The sequence below is a fragment of the Pseudorca crassidens genome, chromosome 18, assembly GCF_039906515.1.
Source record: "Pseudorca crassidens isolate mPseCra1 chromosome 18, mPseCra1.hap1, whole genome shotgun sequence".
In the NCBI taxonomy this organism is placed as follows: Eukaryota; Metazoa; Chordata; class Mammalia; order Artiodactyla; family Delphinidae; genus Pseudorca; species Pseudorca crassidens.
The window spans coordinates 40,812,604-40,833,799 of NC_090313.1; the positions used below are offsets into that span (position 1 = coordinate 40,812,604).

At 35.0% G+C, this 21,196-nt stretch overlaps 1 long non-coding RNA gene across 1 annotated transcript in view; it reads right to left on the reverse strand.

Annotated features, from left to right (window-relative positions):
• The window catches only part of LOC137211302 (uncharacterized), a 41,738-nt gene extending 20,948 nt beyond the window's left edge, over positions 1-20,790 (reverse strand). The window contains exons 1-2 of the long non-coding RNA XR_010937019.1: positions 20,680-20,790; positions 15,682-15,756 (exon numbers count right to left, since the gene is read on the reverse strand). This is a non-coding gene — a long non-coding RNA (uncharacterized lncRNA). The remainder of the gene's footprint in view (positions 1-15,681; positions 15,757-20,679) is intronic.
• Positions 20,791-21,196: the final 406 nt, after the last annotated feature.

Sequence of the window (21,196 nt, forward strand, 5' to 3'; positions counted from 1 at the left end):
AACTTTACTCAGTATGACAATCTCTAGGTCCATCTGTGTTGCTGCAAATAATATTATTTCATTCTTTTTAATAGCTGAGTAATATTCCATTGTACATATGTATAACATCTTCTTTATACATTCATCTGTTGATGGAATTTTATGTTTCTTCCACGTCTTGTTTATTGTAAACAGTGCTGCAATGAACATTGAGGTGCATGTATCCTTTCAGACCATGTATTTCTCTGGATATATGCCCAGGAGGGGGATTGCAAGATCATATGGTAGCTCTATTTTTAGTTTTTTAAGGAACCTCCATACTGTTCTCCACAGTGGCTGTACCAATTTACATTCCCACCAACAGTGTAGGATGGTACCCTTCTCTCCACACCCTCTCCAACATTCATTGTTTGTGGATTTTTGATGATAGCCATTCTGACCGGTGTGAGGTAATATCTCATTGTAGCTTTGATTTGCATTTCTGTAATAATTAACAATGTTGAACACCTTTTTTTTTTTTTGCCTCTTGGCCATCTATATGTCTTCTCTGGAGAAATGTCTATTTAGGTCTTCTGCCCATTTTGGGGGTTGTTTGTTTTAATGATATTAAGCCACATGAGCTATTTAAATTTTGGAGACTAATCCCTTATCAGTCGGATAGTTTGCAAATATATTCTCCCAGTCTGTGGGTTGACTTTTCATTTTGTTTATGGTTTCTTTTGCTGTGCAAGTTTTGAGTTTAATTAGGTCCCATTTGTTTACTTTCATTTTTATTTCCATTACTCTGGGAGAGAGATCAAAAATGATATTGATGCAATTTATGCCAGAAAGTGTCCTGCCTGTGTTTTCCTCTAAGAGTTTTATAGTGTCCGGTCCCACATCTAGGTCTTTAAGCCATTTTGAGTTTATGTTTGTGTATGGTATTAAAGAGTGTTCTAACTTCATTTTTTTACATGTAGCTTTCCAGTTTCCCCAGCACCATTTATTGAAGAGACTGTCTTTCCTCCATTGTATAGTCTTGCCTCCTTTGTCATAGATTAATTGACCATAGGTGTGTGGGTTTATTTCTGGGCTTTCTATCCTGTTCCACTGATCTATATTTCTACTTTTGTGCCAGTACTATACTGTTCTGATAACTATAGATTTGTAGTATAGTGTGAAGTCAGGAAGCCTGATTCCTCCAATTCCTTTTTTCTTTCTCAAGATTGTTTTGGCTATTAGGGGTCTTATGTGTCTCCATACAGATTTAAAGAATTTTTGTTCTAATTCTGTGAAAAATGCCATTGGTAATTCAATAGGGACTGCAAGGAATCTGTAGATTGCCTTGGATAGCATAGTCATTTTGACAATATTGCTTTTTCAATCCAAAAACATGGTATATCTTTCTATCTGTTTCAGTTGTCTTCTATTTCTTTCATCAGAGTCTTATAGTTTCTGGGCCACAGGTCTTTGGTATCCTAAGTTAAGCTTATTCCTAGGTATTTTATTCATTTTGATGCAATGGTAAATGGGCTTGTTTCTTTAATTTCTCTTTCTGATTTTTGTTGTCAGTGTATAGAAATCCAACAGATTTGTGTCTGTTGATGTTGTCACCTGCAACTTTACCAAATTCATTGATGAGTTCTGCTAGTCCGCTGGTAGTGTCTTTAGGATTTTCTATGTATAGTATCATGTCATCTTCAAACAGTGACAGTTTAACTTCTTTTCCAATTTTGATTCCTTTTATTTCTTTTTCTTCTCTGATTGCCGTAGCTAGGACTTCCAAAGCTATGTTGAAAAAAAGTGGTGAGAGTGGACATTCTTGCCTTGTTCCTGGTCTTAGAGGAAATTCTTTCAGCTTTTCACCATTGAGTATGATGTTAGCTGTAGGTTTGTCATATATGACCTTTATTATGTTGAGATATGTTCCCCCATGCCCACTTTCTGGAGAGTTTTTATCATAAATGGGTGTTGAATTTTGTCAAAAGCATTTTCCTGCATCTGTAGAGATGATCACATGGGTTTTATTCTTCAATTTGTTGATGTGGTATATCACACTGTTTGATTTGTAGATATTGAAAAATCCTTGCATTCCTGGGATAAATCCCACTTGACCACGGTGTATGATCCTTTTAATGTATTGTTAGGTTCAGATTGCTAGTATTTTGTTGAGGATTTTGGCATCTATGTTCATCAGTGATATTGGCTTGTAATTTTCTTTTTTTGTGATATCTTTGTCAAGTTTTGGTATCAGGGTGCAGGTGGCCTCATAAAATAAGTAGTGGAGTTTTCCTTCCTCTGCAAGTTTTTGAAACACTTTCAGAATGATAATGTCAACTCTTTTCTAAATGTTTTATAGAATTGGCCTGTGAAACACTCTGGTCCTGGGCTTTTTATTTTTAGAGTTTTTTTTAATCACAATTTCAACTTCAGTACTTGTGATTGGTCTGTTCATCTTTTCCATTTCTTCCGGGTTCAGTCTTGGGAGATTGTACCTTTCTAAGAATTTCTCCCAGGTTGTCTGTTTTATTGGCATACAGTTGCTTGTAGTAGTCTCTTATGATCCTTTGTATTTCTCTGGTGTCCATTGTAACTTCTTTTTCATTTCTGATTTTATCAATTTTAGTCCTCTCCCTTTTTTTCTTGATAAGTCTGGCTAAAGGTTTATCAGTTTTATTTTTCTTTTCAAAGAACCATTGATCTTTGCTACTGTTTGCTTCATCTCTATTTCATTTATTACTGCTCTGATATTTATGATTTCTTTCCTTCTACTAACTTTAGGTTTTGTTTGTTCTTCTGTCTGTAGTTGCTTTAGGTGTAAGTTAGGTTGTTTATTTGAGATTTTTCTTGTTTCTTGAGGTAAGATTGTATTGCTATAAACTCCCCTATTAGAACTGCTTTTGCTGCATCCCATAGGTTTTGGACTGTTGTGCTTTCATTTTCACTTGTCTCTAGGTATTTTTTGATTTCTGCTGATTTCTTCAGTGACCTCTTGGTTATTTAGTAGCGTATTGTATAGCCTCCATGTGTTTCTGTTTTTTACATTTTTTTCCTGTAATTTATTTCTAATCTCATAGCATTGTGGTAGGAAAGGATGCTTGATATTATTTCAGTTTTATTAAATTTACCAAGGCTCACTTTGTGGCCCAGCATGTGTTCAATCCTGCAGAATGTTCCATGCACATGAGAAGAATGTATATTCTACTGCTTTTGGATGGAATGCTCTGTAAATATCAATTAAGTCTATCTGGTTTAAAGTGTCATTTAAGGCCTCTGTTTCCTTATTGATTTTTGTTCTGGATGATCTGTCCATTGATGAAAGTGTGGTGTTAAAGTCCCCCACTACTGTCAATTTCTCCATTTATAGCTATTAGCATTTGCCTTATATATTGAGGTGCCCCTATGTTGGGTGCATATATATTTACAAACATCTTCTTGGATTGATCCCTTGATCATTATGTAGTGTCCTACTTTGTGTTTTATAACAGTCTTTATTTTAAAGTCTATTTTGTCTGATATGAGTATTGCTACTCCAGCTTTCTTTTGATTTCCATTTGTGTGGAATAACTTTTTCCATCCCCTTACTTTCAGTCTGTATGTGTCCCTAGGTCTGAAGTGGTTTTCTTGTAGACAGCATATATACAGGCCTTGTCTTTTTGTCCATTCAGCCAGTCTATGTCTTTTGGTTGGAGCATTTAATGCATTTACATTTAAGGTAATTATTGATAGGTATGTTCTTATTTCCATTTTCTTAATTGTTTTTGGTTTGATTTTATAGGTCTTTTTGCTTCCCTTCCTCATTTGTTCTCTTCTCTTATGGTTTGATCACCATCTTTAGTGTTGTGTTTCGGTTGTTTCTTTCTTTTTTGTGTGTGTTATCTATTGTAGTTTTTGGGTTTGCTGTTTCCATGAGGTTTTGACATATCAGTCTTCATATATTCAAGGTTGTTTTAAGTTGCTTTTCTCTTTCTCACCTAAAGAAGTTCCTTTAACATTTGTTCAAACCTGACCTGGTGGTGTTGAATTCTCTTAGTTTTAGCTTGTCGAAAAAGCTTTTGATTTCTCTATCAAATCTGACTGAGATCCTAGCTGGTTAGAGTATTCTTGGTTGCAGTTTCTTCTGTTTCACAACTTTACCTATATTATGCCACTCCCTTCTGGCCTGCAGGGTTTCTACTGAAAAAATCAGCTAATGGCCTTATGGGAGTTCCTTTATATATTATTTATTGGTTTTCCCTTGTTGCTTTTAATATTTTTTCTTTGTCTGTAGTTTTTGTCAGTTAGATTACTGCATTTCTCAGCATGTTTTTCTTTGGATTTATCCTGCCTGAGACTCTCTGCACTTCCTGGATTGGAAGACTGTTTCCTTTACCATGTTAGAGAAATTTTCAGCTATTATCTCTTCAGATATTTTCTCGGGTCCTTTCTCTCCCTCTTCTCCTTCTGGGACTGTTATTACGTGAATGTTGATGCATTTAATATTGTCTGGGGGGTCACTTAGACTGTCTTCACTTCTTTTCTTGTTTTTTTTCCTTTATTCTGTTCTGTGGCAGAGATTTCTACCATTCTGTCTTCCATCTCACTTATCTGTTTTTCTCTCTCACTTATTCTGCTATTAATTTATTCTAGTGTATTTCTCACTTTAGTTATTGTATTGTTCATCTCTGTTTGTTCTTTAGTTCTTCTAGGTCTTTTTTTATTTTTATTTATTTTTGCGGTATGCAGGGCTCTCACTGTTGTGGCCTCTCCCATTGCAGAGCACAGGCTCCAGATGCACAGGCTCAGTGACCATGGCTCACGGGCCTAGCCGCTCCACGGCATGTGGGATCTTCCTGGACTGGGGCACGAACCCATGTCCCCTGCATCGGCAGGTGGACTCTCAACCAATGTGCCAGCAGGGAAGCCCCTCTTCTCGGTCTTTGATAAATATTTCTTGCATCTTCTCAATGCTTGCCTCCATTCTTTTTCCAAGATCTTGGATCATCTTCGCTATCATTATTCTAAATTTTTTCCAGGAGCTTGGCTATTTCCACTTCACTTAGTTGTTCTTCTGCGGTTTCATTTTGTTCCTTCATCTGGGATATATCTCTCTGCTTTCTCATTTTGACTAACTTTCTGTATTTGCGGTTTGTATTTCACAGGTGCAGGATTGTAGTTCTTGCTTCTACTGCCTGCCCTCTGGTAGATGAGACTGTCTAAGAGGGTTGTGCAAGCCTCCTGATGGGAGGGGCTAGTTGCTGCCCAGTGGTGGGTGGGGCTGGTTCTTGTTCCTCTGGTAGGCAGTGCCATGCTCAGGGAGATTTTAAGCCACTAGTCTGCTGATGGGTGGGGCTTTGTTCCCACCCTGTTGGGTTTTTGGCCTGAGGTGACCCAGCACTAGAGCCTACATGCTGTTGGGTGGGGCTAATGGCAGCCTCTGGGAGGGCTCATGCCAGTGAGTACTTCCCAGAGCTGGTGCTGCCGTTGTCTTTTTCCCTGCAGTGAGCCACAGCCACCACCCCTACCTCTGCAGGAGACCCTCTAATACTACTAAGTAGGTCTGGCCCAGGCTGTTATGGAGTCACTGCTTTTCTCCCATGCATCCTGGTGCACATAAGATTTTGTATGTGCCCTCCAAGAATGGAGTTTCTGTTTCCCCCAGTCCTGTGGAAGTCCTGTGATCAAACCCCAATGGCTTTCAAAGATAGATTCTCTGGGGACTCCTCTTCCCATTGCCAGACCCCTGGCTAGGAAGCCTCACATGGGGCTCAGAACTTCCATCCTGTGGGATAACTTCTGTGGTACAACTCTTCTGCAATTGGTGGGTTGCCCACCTGGTGGGTATGGGATTTTATTTTATCACAATTGTGCCCCTCCTACCATCTTGTTGTGGCTTCTTCTTTGTCTTTGGATATAGGTTATCTTTTTTGATAGGTTCCAGCATTTTTTTGTTGATGCTTGTTCAGCAGTTAGCTGTGATTTTCGTGTTTTTGTAAGAAGGGGGTGAGGTTATATCCTTCTACTCTATCATCTTGAGCTGTTCCTGTCATCTTAAATTTTCGTTAGCCTTTTCCAATAAACCTGTCAGTGAAATTATTTTGGAAACTTGAAGTCTTTTAGAGGCTTCTGCCTGCTAATTACAATAGAGATATCATTCTGTTTGTTTGAGTTGGGAAACTTGCTTTCAAGTGCACTTCTTAAATGGATGATCTTGTCAATTTGGAACATTCCCCATAATGGCTATTTTAATTTTAGTTTGTCTTAGTAAGATTTTGCCACTTTGGTATATATCTACAGAGACCACTGTTTTTAAACATAAAATAAGCAGGTGTGCCAAAAGGTGGCATGCTTAATTCTTTGACACTTGAGGATCCTATTTCTTTAGCTAAGCCTTGGATCTCTTCTAGTCAAATTAGTACCTAAGAGGAATATGTAAATGGGTTGGGGATTTTATGTTGTTTTGCAATGCACCTTGTTCCGTGGAAATTTTCTTGAAGTTGGTGTGTGACTTACTGTAGATCTAACTCATTCTATGATCAACTTATCCTAGCAACGGAGTCTCAGAATTAGGTCATGAGCACTCTAACAGTTTTTAATTGCTCAATCCCATACCCATCAATTTTGCAGCTTTGGCTTCCAAGGTTCCCACTAGCAATAGATCTAGTACTCTTTTCACAAGGTTATATCTTTATAGTGACAGATGCCCTAAGGGCTAATAGTCCAACTTTCATGTCTACTTAGATTTTGATGTGCCATTTGTTAAAACAGTCTGAATTTCTTGTCTTAATTTATTTCCCCAAGTCCCCCCTAGGTTTATGCTTTGGACTTACGTTGAAGCTTTGTGGCTGCCTCCTATTGCCAACTTACAGTATAACTACCCTGGAAACTCTCCAGGGTCTCAAAACATTTCTGGGAACTTTAACAAGCCCCAGAACATTTTCAGGTTTTTTATCTTTTTTGAAAAAAATTGTTTGGTTTGGAGAGCTGCACACAAGGGAGAGAGCTCAAATGTCAATGAGTTACCCTAACATCTCTTGGTAATAGCAACAAGAAACAGTGAACTCAAAGTGCTCAGTCGTCCCCTTGCCTGTGAATTCATTGCCCTGCAGGCTGTTAGCAGTCAGCTTCATAATCCATTCCTTCTTACCAAAAACTATTAAAAATGATTGAGGAAGACAACTTAGGTGATACAAACAAACTTTATTTAGCACTTCATGAAGTGGACAGTCTCCATTTAAAGAACTGAAAAATGGGGGTGGATGGAAAAAAGCGTTCATAAGATAAAAAATAGGGCTTCCCTGGTGGCACAGTGGTTGAGAGTCTGCCTGCCAATGCAGGGGACACGGGTTCGTGCCCCGGTCTGGGAAGATCCCACATGCCACGGAGTGGCTGGGCCTGTGAGCCATGGCTGCTGAGCCTGCACATCCAGAGCCTGTGCTCCGCAACAGGAGAAGCCACAACAGTGAGAGGCCCGCGTACCACAAAAACAAACAAAAAAGATAAAAATAAAGAATAAAGAAGTATAAAGCACAGAGTTGGCTTGGCATTTTGGGATTGGCTGGCTGGATAAACTGTGTTTCTGATCAAGGACAGCAATTACAGATGCATGAAAGTTATCTAAGTGTGCTGACATGGCACCCCAGGCAGGAACAGCTCCATCTTGGGCCTAGAAATTTATTACAACACTTTTCCAATATAATTTTTCTTTGACAGCAGCAGCAGTAACTTCCTGACATCCTGAAGCACAGTTGCAGTGATCGCCTGTCTGAAATTTTACTCCTACATCCTATCAGATAATTTTGTAAATATCTAATTCCCTATGTTAAATCTATTCATTTTTGAAATGAATACTAGAATACTGTATCCTGTTTGAAGCCAAATTGAAACAAGAACCAAAAGGAGTATAAGACCTTTCCGGATAGTACTATAAAACTTTATGGAAAGATTAAATAATAGTTGAACAAAAATAAATGCTCAGTATTATTATCAGTAATCAGTAAAATGCATAAAAACATCCACTCAATTCGTAAAGAGTAAAATTCTGAAAAGTAAAACATCTGGAAATCTACACTCTGTGTGAGAGTATAAACTGGTATTATTTTAGAAAATTTGTTACTATAACCTATTATGATTGCACATGCTCAGTTTTCTAATGCTTCATCTGCTGGACATTTATAATAGAGAAAAATTGTAAACATGCACCCAAAGAGACAAGTGATAAATATTCAAAGTGACTTTTCTGTAAGAGCCGAATATGGAAATAATATAAATTACCATCAGTAGTAAAGGGGGTAAATAGATTGTGAGAGTTTCATGTCATTTGTTCACAACTGGTGATTATGTGTTTTTTTTTTTCCTATAACAACAATTGTTAGGTCAAAACTCAATTAAGTGGGCTGAAACAGTCAAAAAGGGGTTCCCGATTAAGTAAGATGAAATTTGTAATTTGAAGGATATGATGGGTGGGATTAGAGTAGACAGATAAAATAGGAGTAAGGAGGAGACATCCTTTCAAGGAAGTTAGAGCAGAATATTATTATTTTACAGCTATTGCATCAAGATGCTTATGAAACAATAACAATATGTTAAACTATGCATAGTTATATAATAAATATTATGAAACTTATGCACATATTTTATAGAAGTTGTTTATTTGTCTAACCTCCAGCAAAACAGATTATTATAAGAGTTTGAGGTCAGAGGCCAGCGTAAGTATACCTTGCACTGTAAAAAACTGTGACTTATTCATGATTAACAAAGAAATATATGCTTAGTTTAAGCAAAAAGGAGGAAGTCTATATTTTCCAAAGAGGAGAAAACTTAGAATTTTTGAATAAAAATTTTGATTAATTGTATACATACTAGGGAAAAGGTGTGGTGACTATCATGAGCACTACTGAACATAATAGAAAACTCTTGAATTGGTGAAGCACTGAGAGACTGAATTAGATATTTCCTACTTTCATTTTCACATGTCCCAATAAAAATCAGCATAACCAAAAATTTTAAAAATCAGTTGTGTTGAGGACATAGCAGATATTAAATTGATAAGAATAGATACTACACTTGATGTCACAGAAAAAGACCAATATCACTGATGAACATAGATGCAAAAATCCTCAACAAAATACTAGCAAACAGAATCTAACAGCACATTAAAAGGATCATACAGCATGATCAAGTAAGGTTTATCCCAGGAAGGTAAGGATTCTTCAAAATACGCAAATCAATCAATGTGAGACACCATATTAACAAACAGGAGAATAAAAACCATATGATAATCTAAATAGATGCAAAAAAATCTTTTGAAAAAATTCAACATCCATTTATGATAAAAACTCTCCAGAAAGTAGGCATAGAGGGAACTTTCCTCAACATAATAAAGGCCAAGTATGACAAACTCACAGGCCACATCGTTCTGAGTGGTGAAAAACTGAAACCATTTCCTCTAAGATCAGGAACAAGACAAAGTTGTCTGCTCTCACCATTATTATTCAACATAGTTTTGGAAGTTTTGGCCATGACAATCAAAGAAGAAAAAGAAATAAAAGGAATCCAAATTGGAAAAGAAGATGTAAAACTGTCACTGTTTGCAGATGACATGATACTATGCATAGAGAATCCTAAAGATGCTACCAGAAAACTACTAGAGCTAATCAATGAATTTGGTAAAGTAGCAGGATACAAAATTAATGCACAGAAATCTCTTGCATTCCTTTATACTAATGATGAAGAATCTGAAAGAAAAATTAAGGAAACACTGCAATTTACCATCACAACAAAAAGAATAAAATACCTAGGAATAAACCTACTTAAGTAGGTAAAAGACCTGTATGCAGAAAACTATAACACTGATGAAAGAAATTAAAGATGATACAAATAGATGGAGAGATATACCATGTTCTCGGATTAGAAGAATCAACATTGTGAAAATGACTATACTACCCAAAGCAATCTACAATTTCAGTGCAATCCTTATCAAACCACCAATGGCATTTCTAACAGAACTAGAATAAAAAATTTCACAATTTGTTTGGAAACCACAAAAGACTGCAATTAGACAAAGCAATCTTGAGAAAGAAAAACGGAGCTGGAGGAATCAGACTCCCTGACTTCAGACTATAGTACAAATCTACAGTAATCAAGATAGCATGGTACTTGCACTAAAACAGAATTATAGATTAATGGAACAGGATAGAAAGCCCAGAGATAAACCTACACATACAGTCACCTTATCTTTGATAAAGGAAGCAAGAACATACACTGGAGAAAAGACAGCTCTTCAAGAAGTTGTGCTAGGAAACTGGACAGCTACATATAAAAGAATGAAATTAGAACACTTCCCAACACCATACACAAAAATAAACTCAAAATGGATTAAAGACCTAAATGTAAGGTCAGACGCTATAAAACTCAGAGGAAAATATAGGCAGAACACTCTATGACATACATCACAGCAAGATCCTTTTTGACCCACCTCCTAGAGAAATGGAAATAAAAACAAACAAACAAAGAACAAATGGCACCTAATGAAATTTAAAAGCTTTTGCACAGCAAAGGAAACTATAAACAAGATGAAAAGACAACCCTCAGAATGGGAGAAAATATTTGCAAACTAAGAAATTTACAAAGGATTAATCTCCAAAATATACAAGCAGCTCATGCAGCTCAATAACAAAAGAATAATCTAATCCAAAAATGGGTAGAAGACCTAAATAGACATTTCCCCAAAGATATACAGATTTCCAACAAACACATGAAAGGATGTTCAACATCACTAATAATTAGAGAAATGCAAATCTATACCACAATGAGGTATCACCTCACAACAGTCAGAATGGCCATCATCAAAAAATCTACAAACGAGGGCTTCCCTGGTGGCGCAGTGGTTGAAAGTCCACCTGCCGATGCAGGGGATGTGTGTTCATGCCCCGGTCTGGGAGGATCCCGCATGCCGCAGAGCGGCTGCGCCCGTGAGCCATGGCCACTGAGCCTGCGCGTCCGGTGCCTGTGCTCCGCAACAGGAGCGGCCACAGCAGTGGGAGGCCCACATACCACAAAAGCAAACAAAAAAAATCTACAAACAATAAATGCTGGAGACGGTGTGGAGAAAAAGGAACCCTCTTGCACTGTTGGTGGGCATGTAAATTGATACAGCCACTATGGAGAACAGTACGGATGTTCCTTAAAAAACTAAAAATAGAACCACCATAGGACCCAGCAATCCTACTACTGGGCATATACCCAGAGAAAACCGTAATTCAAAAAAAGACCAGTACCACAATATTCATTGAAGCACTATTTACAATAGCCAGGTCATGGAAGCAACCTAAGTGCCCACTGACAGATGAATGGATAAGGAAGATGTGGCACATATATACAATTCAATATTACTCAGCTATAAAAAGAAATGAAATTGAGTTAATTGTATTTAGGTGGATGGACCTAGAGTCTGTCATACAGAGTGAAGTAAGTCATAAAGAGAAAAACAAATACTGTATGCTAACACATATATATGGAATCTGAAAAAAAAAAAAAGTTCTGATGAACCTAGCGCCAGGACAGGAATAAAGACACAGACATAGAGAATGGACTTGAGGACACAGGGAGGGGGAAGGGTAAGCTGGGACAAAGTGAGAGAGTAGCATTGACATATTTACACTACTAAATGTAAAATAAATAGCTAGTGGGAAGCAGCTGCATAGCACAGGGAGATCAACCCGGTGTTTTGTGACCACCAAAACGGGTGGGATAGAGATGGCTGGAGGAAGGCACAAGAGGGAGGAGGTAAGGAGATATATGTATACATATAGCTGATTCACTTTGTTATACAGCAGAAACTAACACAAGATTGTAAAGCAATTATACTCCAATAAAGATGTAAAAAAAAAAAATCAGTTGGGTAAAACCTGTCACTCTTCAGTATTCCAAAGCATAGTAACCTCAGTATTTTAGTCTCTTTCTCAGTCAAAGGGACATGGATAAAAATATTTGTATTGGGAAAGAGGAATGCAATTCAACAGAAAATTCCTGGTAAGAAAGGATGAGAGTTACCTCTCTTCCTTAAAATAGAAATTTTCTATTAAATTTACTTTCTTTACTTTTTATGTTAACATCTAAGGAATTATTTCACAATTTTTTTCTATCATACTAGGTATTTAAGGAATAATTTTTCTTCCTGTGAATGAAATGTTTAGTTTACCCATTTTCTGTCAATAAAACACTATTTCATCATTAGAAAGGGTGCAATAAACTTACAAAATAAAACAAGACACATATGACCAGTAGTCAATTGTAAGATTACAATTCTAAAAAAATATGGTCAAAAGTAGAAATTTTACCGTCTTTATCCTGATTTAACATATTCTCAAGTTTGTTTTGGACCTAAAATAAATAACTCAGTCTTCCCTACATAGAGGATTTATTTACACAATTGAAATGGCTGCTCTCTTTTCTTTTTTCTTTAAATGTGTTATTAAATGCAAATCTCCATAAGCAAACACCAAGCAAACCTTTATTCAATAAGCAGGTGTTTATTAATGCCCGCATGTGCATGCCATCTTACTAATTATTTTGCAAGATGCATGAAGATGTAAAACTAAATAGGAATACTGGTTATATGTCCATTTACTTTTGAGCCCAGCCATGTAGAAATCAATTAAGGATATTTAAAAGGGGATTATATGGGATAAACAGAAGCCGAAAAAAGGTAAAGAAGAAATTTTAAGAAGAATAATCAGTTTTATTTTAGCACAACATATTGATATTTAAAATAGTGAGGGAGAGGGGGATGAGGTCAGGTTGCATTGGGAGTTTGGGACTAGCAGATGCAAACTATTATATATAGAATGGATAGACAACAAGATCCTATCATATAGCACAGGGAACTCTATTTAATATCCTGTAATAAACCATAACGAAAAAAATTGATATATAGATATAACTGAATTGCTTTGCTGTACAAAAGAAACTAACACAACATTGTAAATCAACTATACTTCAATAAAAAAACAAACAAAAAAATAGTGAGGGATATGTTAAAAAATGAGTTTTATGTTGATAAAGAGCCTGAATGAAAACTTGTTGACAATTAAAATCAAAGCAATTAATGAGTATGTATTATGTGTCAAACACACTGCCAGATACTTTTGATTAGAGAAGGGGAAAAAATGTCTCATCTCACAGAACTGCATTCTAATGAAAGAGAGACTATCATAAAAACTATAATACAACTATAGTTTATTATAAAACTATAAAAATTAAAAAAACTATAATAAAGTGGTATCCATCATAACAGAATATTTATAACTAAGAATACAATTCAACCTTGGTTTCAAAAATGACATAAGAAGGTACCATTTAAACTGAGATTTAGGTATAAACAGAAGAATAAAAGGAAGTTAAAATATGATGTAAAGCTGGGGAAATGGAAGGTGGTGACTTTTCTTTAATATGTAGTAAAGAAAATTGAAAAATATTTAATACATCTGCAGCAGTGGTAATTGAGACAGATGCAATATAATATACATGATTATCCTATATATATTAGTTTAGCTGTGTGATTTAATTCTAAAACTCTTGTCATCCTTGGTGTATTTAGAGGTAATATTTTTTTAATCTTTATATTATTTTTGTAATCAAGTTATATTAATTCCTTCCCTATGCTTTACCAAGAACCAAACATATACAGAATCCACTGGCTTCCTAGTCAATACTTTGTGCATCAATTCTTGTGTAAAAACTATAACTATCCTGGTTTGAGGGAAAGGATAAAATTTTCAGCAGAATTTCAAATAAGGAAAGATATTTAGCTTGGTTGATAGGTAAACAAGATCTTTTTCATTTAGCAGGAAAAATTTTGCAGTTTAAGACAAAATAAATGGTGAGAGGCAAAGGGCAGACATGGGATGTTTTATGCAGACACAATCCAACTAATCACAGAAATAGAAAAAGAAAAAATGTAAGGACTAGTTGAGAAATGTACATCCTCATAGCAATAAGGACATGTACATACACATGACCTCTATTTTCACAGCCAATCCTCAGTGAAATTACAAAACAAATTTACCTTTGGAATTTTTATGTTTCATTTCTCCTATTTCTTAAGATAGAAAATTTTCCATTTCCAAATATTTCCCATTCCCATTATGATTCTTCCATTGAATATCTTTTATATTATTCTTCATTCTCCAGATTTGTCTCTCTTTTACATATTCCTCAGATCATTAAGTAAACAGCTACCCTTTCAATTAGAGTTAATTCTGGATCTGCTTGTCTCCTTAGACTATATTGAAGTCTTCAATCTGTCATACAATTGGCTAGAATATTTTTGGTTTTAATGGAAAAAATCTTTGAAGTGAGGCACGATAAATATTTTTGACACCCACGTGGGAAAATGAGCTGGTTTTCTGTATCAGTAACTTTCATTAAATTGAATTGGCACTGTATTACATTAGTTCTCTTTCCCACTGTTATAACATGAGAGTTTTTAATAAGATCATTTTGTACAGTATTAGACAAATTTAATATTCATGCATTATGAAGAAACATTGCTAATATGATAGAAAACTGCTAGGAGGAGCAAATGATTTCATTAAAACTTAAATAAAGCTCACTTTGCATTTTTCCCCTCCTTGAATACCTGTCTGTACTAATCAGATAGTAGAAAAGGCAGATTGGGCCCTAGAGACTAGGCAATACATAATCCATACTCTCTCATCACAGTCTGATGTCACCTTTCAGGCTCAAAATATTTCTACTAGATTGTAGTTGGAAGTTTTTAGTGCAGAAATATTTAGAATGTTTTAATTTAAAATGATCATGACTTGTTCTACTTTATCCTGGCCTTGCTAATTTGAGTCTATTATAGCTGCAGAAAGAAGATATTCATGAGCTGTACAATAACTAGCTGCATCTTCATGGGCTCTGAGTCAATAAAATGATGACACAAATTTCACATTCTCTTAATGCAACATCTGCTTCATCACTTGAAAGAATTACAACTCTTGCTTTGAAGGAGTCTTAATGACACAGATCAAATCTTAATAGATAAGTAACTAAGATGAACACACTCTTCCCTTCCATGCATAAAAAGAACACTATTTTAATTGGAACTGAATTAGAGTGTATGGTGGATTTTGTGTATACTCAAATATTTAATTTGGGTTTAATAAGATCACTCATAATTCTGAAAATGAAAAAAATTATTAGGGCAAATTATTGGAAAACCAAAATGTAAGTACATGAATTTGTTCCAGAGTTTACTGTGGAATATTGAAGATTAAATTATCTTTCTATCCTTATTTTGAAGGTTATTTAACTGTGTGATTCACCTACTGAACAGTCAAAATACAGGAAAATATATCATAAATAAGTTCTAGTTTCTACTTACCACACAGACAGATATTAAGACAAAAGAACAGTTGAGAATACACCCAAAGAGCAATTGGTCATTTGTCTTTTGGAGTATATAAATCGTTTGGTAGAGAATAAATTAGGAAGTAGTAGAGGTGTGCCAATTCTGGGAACAGTTCTTAGTAGATAGACTTTGTGGAAAATTGCTTTTTAATCTGTGTGTATTTTATAAATCATCCAAGCATAGTGTTTTACCAAAAGTTGAGCTATTCAAATTTATCTCTCAATTACAATTCTGTATAAACATATATCCACACTGCTGAAGTTACCAATCAGTAGAGAATAGAGGAAAAGCTAAGCTAACTATGTTACATTCACAATAGTCCTTACCATTATTAGGTCCTTGGGAACACATTCAAGATGGGCCTTACATCTGTTAAGATTCAGGCTTTCAAAATCTTTTACCTAAAGAAAAAATAAGGAAAGCACATTATTAGCACAACTTAAAGCTCAGAAGTACCAATGCAAAAGAAAGGCATTGCCTATTAAATATTGGTGCCAAATCTTCACCAATTACATGTGTAAAGCATACTCACACTTGTTTGTATGTTGATGGCCAAACACTCAAATGAAAAAATAAGTTTACTACTATTGAACATTAAAAACAGAACCTACAGACACTTTTATTACCATCCTATTGCTACTTGGACTTTTCTTCAATGTATGGTATTTAAGCTATTCATGCATTCTAGCCAAGGGTAAAGTTAATCTTGTTATAATGAGAAACAGAATATTACTACATAATTACATTTTTAAAAAGCTCTCATATAATATTTGAACTTTTTAGATTTCACAAGTTATTGTTTCAAAAGATTCTCTTGGATTTAAACCAATTAGATATTATCTACACCCTAAATATTCTCTCACACTGTATTTTTCTCACACACATTGAATTAACTCATTGTTGATTCATGATATCCAGACTGCTTATTGTCTTACTCTCCATGCCCTTATGCTTCAAAAGAAACCGACATGGTTATATAAGTCAAAGAATGCACAGAAACACAAATTTTAAGCTCTAGAAGAATTTACCAAACAAATTATAGAATTTAGTTTATTTATCCGATGCAATGTACAGCTCAAGAAAATAAAATCTGATTAAAATTTAGGAGCATATCAATACAAAAAAGAAATGTTGTACAAGATGATACCACAAGAGGAATATGTCTAACATCTATTCAAAATAGAAACGTCACAAACAATTAAATTATCATGAAGTCACATTATAAATTAGTCAGCTGACAATAATATAAAAACGATTGCTACACCTCCAGATGTTTTATAATATCATTTTTGGCATAAATTTTGAAGTAAGTTTGGAAAAATAATGAGGTCAGGAGTAGAATTCACTTTATCTCCCTATTTCTTAAAGAATAAATGTGATAGGCATCATCTTATTGATTTAGGTAATAATCTTGTAATTCCTTTTCAATCCAACCTAGTTTATGCATATATTGTTATTTTGATTATTTATTTATGGTAAGCTGCTCCAATTATAGCAAACTGTAGCATCTGTGGTCTCGTTTATGGTGTGGAAGGAAAGTGATTACTGTATTATGAGGCAGCCAGACTCTAGAGTATAACAAAACATGAAATACAGCTAGGTTGAGCAAGTTCTTATTTTCCAGAAATGTGGTTTTCTCTGAGGAGTCACATCCTGTAGTTACCAGATGTTCCACAATAACTGTAACTCTGGAGTTGCTTAGTTGTTATAACAAGATGATTTTACTACATAGGAAAAGATTGGCATTTTCTCTGCTGGAAGCAAATGAAATTAGCAATTTGAAAGACAGTTTTAACTGAGCTATGTGGTTTACATTGATTAATCTATCTCATTAGAATATTAGCCAACCAATCAGAATCTCTTCCTATCTATTTTCTAATCTCTGCCATATGTCTAGGTCATAAAAATGCATTTTCTTTAATTCTGGCTACTATGGAATCTGCATTAGAAAACAAGATGACCTTTTCTCTTAGCCACCAAAAGTTTGGAAGATGAATTTTATTATTTTAAGAAATGTTTTTGTTCTGATTTGAAGTACTTAAGAAGACAAGAATAAAGAAAATTTTGGAAAGTCATTTGATTTTTCCATCTTTCTTCCACTATCACCTTTTCTTATTCCTTGGTGGCAGTTTCAAATGACATAAATTGTTCTTCAATATCTATGGTCTGTCTTACATATACTCATCATAGAAATTTGAATGCATGTCACATCCAAAACTATGGATAAAGGAAACTCCAAATAAATTTATCTAGAGAAAAAATATATTATGGGGTTTATATAGTGGGCAAATATCATAGACATAAAAAGAAAGAGTTCCCATATTTCATTCCTGTAAATACAGTTTCTTTTAATGACATTGTAGTAGTACAACACTAGATGTCTTATTATCTTGGGACAAAATAGACTAGAAAAGGCCAGGAAAGAGTTTTCTTAAATATGTTCAGAGAAGGTTCTTCTACTAGTAGATTTCTGTCAAGCTCCAGCTATTTTATAAAGGACACAGGTAATATCTGTTTAAACCACAAATATATGTATAGGTTGATCCATCAAAACCTCTGTGTATAGATCTCATAAAAATAAATAAAAGTATAAATACCTGCAGCTCATTAAAAATATGTTTGATACACCATTTTTTCTTATTCATAAAAATAGAAAGTAAGTGCCTGCCAGTAGGAAAATGAATGACATTTTTACATCCCATAGAATATTATACATTCATTAAAATGAATAGGTTAGAATTATGACATTTAGGCTAGAGAAATTTTTCCAAGGTATTTTAAAACAAGAGTCTGATAATTGAAAAAAATATCATAATCCTTTTTAAAAGCTATGACATATGTATATGTGTGTGTGTATGTCTACTTTTGGATATTGTATAAGCACAGAGAAAAATATGAAAAGTTCTACTAGGTCATGAATGATGTGTGGATGATGACCAAAGTGAAGTCAAGTATTGGAGGGAAGCAGGAAGAAACAAACAAAAACTAAAAACAATGTTGAAAGACTACTTAAATGTTAAAAAAAAAAACAACACTTGATATGATCATCTGAATGCATTTGGTACAGCATAACAATAAATGTCAGGCATATGTATATAGGAATAAATGAATGAGGTGAAACATTGCATTAAATAATAATTTTTAAATTGAGTCCTTCATTTATCATTCTATTTAAAATTGTCTTTTCCATTAGTGTCTTTCCCAGAATCTGGATCTTTTCCTTTATAGCAGTATTCACAATTTTTATTTATAAGCTTTATTTTTATCTGCCCTTCTCCCTCACTACACTCTGAGATCAAAAAGGCCAGTGACAATTTTGTTTAGTTCAGCATCTGGTGCAGTTATAAATACTTCTTTCATGAATACTGTATGAATGAATGAAGGGAAATGTAGACATTATATGTTATGAATGGCAGATAAATAGTTAATAATATTAATGTATGTCATGAGGAAACTCAAAAATTGGAGCCCAAGGAAAAGACAAGGTACTGACAGGCCTTAGGAGGAAACCCAGAAAAGTGTGCTGTAATAAAAGCTTAGAAGGCAGACAGCCTCAAGGCAGAGTGGTTAGCCACTTGAAACAAACATTAATGAAAGGATAAGCTAGAGGGGGAAAGAAAATGCCCCATAAATTTGGCATCATGGACACAGCTGGTGACATAGATTTAAGCCAGAATAATATTCCATAAAATAAATGACCAGATTAGCAATATTTAGCAATCAATCAGAATAGACAGTGTTGTAGTCCCAGAACAGGGTCATGGAGACCCTCGATTATGTCAAGCATTAACCCTTTAAGTGCTAGACTTAGAAGAAGCTTGGGATGTTGAGAGAGGGTCTGGGACAACCCACACAGTGGGAAGGGACTCAGGAGCTCATGGCAGCAAATATTTCCCGGTATAACAGTCTTTTAATACGTTAGCAAACTGTAGGTACATAGTTGTGCACAGCTGCTGAATAACAGTCTGAAATTAAGCAACATAGCAGAATGAAGGAGACAGAAGCCAGTCTGAAGTCAGTTATAAACATGGAATTTCCTTTTCTGACAATACAGCAGATTAATGGCATAAAGAGTTAATATGAAAATGAACAGCATGGAAACATCTCCCTGATTAAGAAATAAAACCTTGCTGATAGTTTTGAAACTATCTGCTTGGCCACAAACACCTCATATTCCTTTCTCTTTCCACTGCTCTTTCTTGATTTTTGTGTTTCTTTGTCCTTTTTGTTTTTTTAAAGATCTGCTTAAGTTGTAGTTATCATTAAATAATAGTTTGTCTGGGGGTGGAAGGAGTAGGGGTTTAAAAATTTAATACAAACAGAATCATAATACATAATTATTTTTTAAATGTATTATTCAAAATAAATATCAACTCTATTACAGTGCAATAAATCTCTTCAAAGAAAAAGACAAAGAAAATAAGGAAGATCAGGGAATAACAGCCTTGCAGCAGACCTTCAGGCCAGCTAGTTCAGACTAGAGTAAGGCGAGCCTCAGGATACCCACTGCCAAGATAAATACCACCCATTGCCAAGAAAATAAAAGCAAATGACTATTTGACGACAGAACATACTGAGAGAAAAGAGTTAGGAAAAAGAAATGTATACAGAAAAATATACACATTAAAATATGATGCCAAATGAAGACAAATTGAAGCAGTTAAAATTGAGGAATTATAGCATCAAGGAAACTTTCTTGGAAGAAAACAAAATAAAGCACAACACAGCTCAATGACATTGTCCAGACAAGCAGGTAATAATCAAAATGAAGACTTGTATAATATATCTGCACTGTCAAAAGGATCTTTGCATTTATTTAAATATACAACTGAATTATAGACAAAAAAACAGAATGTGTATGTTATAAAGCTCAAAAAGATACACAAAATCATTCTTAACACAAACACAATGTTGGTAGAAATTAACACAACATTATAAATCAACTATACTTCAATAAAATTTTATTTTTAATTTTTAAAAAATCCAGTGTTGGAAAAACTACATGTCAAGAAGTGTATCCTTACTTATTTCCTAAATTGCCAATCAAGAAGACAATTGATATAATTTTTAGAAATTACATATTTAGAGTAAAAAAGTAAAATCTTTCTTTATCTCTCCACCTCTCTAACTACCCATATTGCAAGTTGTAGTAGAAGGTCTGCGCCTCAATATGTCAAATCTGGAGGGTGTCAGGTGGCCTAAATGCAAGCTCCCTTTCCCACTGAACCTCATAGATAAAGACCCCCCTCCCCAAATAACCCTCCTTATAGTAGGGAGCAGCATGGTGCCTGTTTATTGCTGAACAGCAGGCTTCATTTCCCTACCAGCCTGCTGAATTATTCAAAGAAGTCAGCCACATCTTCCCACTGGAACCAGGAGTCATCCTACTTCTTGTTATTATAGGGCATGTTTCCACAGCTCCCGCTTGTTCAGTCTGCTCCAGAATGCAACTCCCATGTGGCCCTGCATGTTATATGGTGTCCTCCACCCAGGGCTGTGAGTACATGTGACTATGACCAGCTGTCCATCTCATCTGGCTGGTGCTGGGTGTCATATGTTTGGTCATCCCCTAACCCTAGGGCAGAAATCCCTCCTTCATCAACAGGGTGAAGAGGAGGTTATCAAGATATGACTAGCCAAAATATCATGTTCAGTCTATGCACTTGAGAGAAATACCTGTATTCTTTATTTGTAATATTTAAAGCATATAACTTTTTTCCCCAAAATATTGGGATATTGATTTCTCCATGAGGAAAAAAGAAACTTTTACTTCCTTTCCACCTAAGCACTAAATATGAATAGCTGAGTAACTAAAAATATGATCTCATAATAGCTATGAAG